Here is a 1238-nt window from a genome sequence, read left to right as displayed (position 1 = left end):
AATGCTGTAAGCTCTCTCTGTATGCTTTGGATGGTACTCACAACAGGGTATTTCTGCAAGTTAACCTCCCCCGTGATCAGGCCACCCACATGCACAGTCATGTGGCTGGGATTGGCCATTCTAAATGAGTCCAGTGTACTCCATATTGAATCCTGCCTGACAGGGAATAATGGAACACAGGAAATGGCCCCTGCTTTGATATGACCACTAAACTTATCTTGGAGTGCTATAGATTTTGTAGATGTTGAATGAAACCTGCCCACAAAAGACTGAAGGAAATCTAATTTCTTATACTATTTTGAGAGAAAGAAAAGTTAACATCAGTTGTCTAAAATCACTGCTTCACAGCGTCCTCCTGCACCATCCTTAGTGCACAGTGAGGACATTTTCTGCTCTATTCTGAGAACGCTAAGTGTTCCAGTAACGAGAAACTCAGAAATTCAGCTTGATTTAATTAGGCAAACGGAACAGGGAGTTAGAGAGAAATGTTGCATGAGATTCATGCTTACAATCTTTCTTTATGCTTTACGCACCAGACTGCAAGAATGCACCTAACAAACGAAACATGGGAAAATAAACAATTTAAAAATGTGAATCATGTGGAATGGCTTTTTTTTTTTTCTTTTTTTTTTTTTGATAATAGCCTACACACAAAAAGTTGTTACTTTGATTTTTACAACAACAGTAGGCCTAAATGATTACCACATTCATGCACCTCATTATTTATATCAAGTACATAAAATACCATACTGTATTTTTACTTGTATTTTTGGCACCATGCTGGATAGCCAAGTTGTTCTCACCATGGTTTTATTTTACAACCCAGATTTTACATTTGACATCAATTGGCCAAAAAAAAATGTGTATGGGTTATTTATTTCAACAAAATTTCATAATTTTGTGTTATTCAGTACCACAGTATAAAAATACTGTGACATCTGATACGTCATTGATTTATATTTTGTGGACCAATCAAGTAACTTTTGTAAGAAGATCCACATTAACTAGGCCGTATATGATTAGGATAACAGCTATTGTTTATTTTCTAATAGCTATCGGGGCTAAAATCTTGCTCTAGAAACACCCCACATGTGGAAGTTATTTAACTCCACCATGACCGACTGGAGCGGGCGCAACCAGGCATGTCCAGCCGTTTGGCACATACTGTAGTATTATGAGAACATACATATTAACTAGAACGGCGGGGCATGAGGCGGGGACTGTCGCTGACGCAGCCC

This window comes from Barbus barbus, assembly GCF_936440315.1.
Source record: "Barbus barbus genome assembly, chromosome: 5".
Lineage (NCBI taxonomy): Eukaryota > Metazoa > Chordata > Actinopteri > Cypriniformes > Cyprinidae > Barbus > Barbus barbus.
This window is presented reverse-complemented; position numbering follows the sequence as displayed.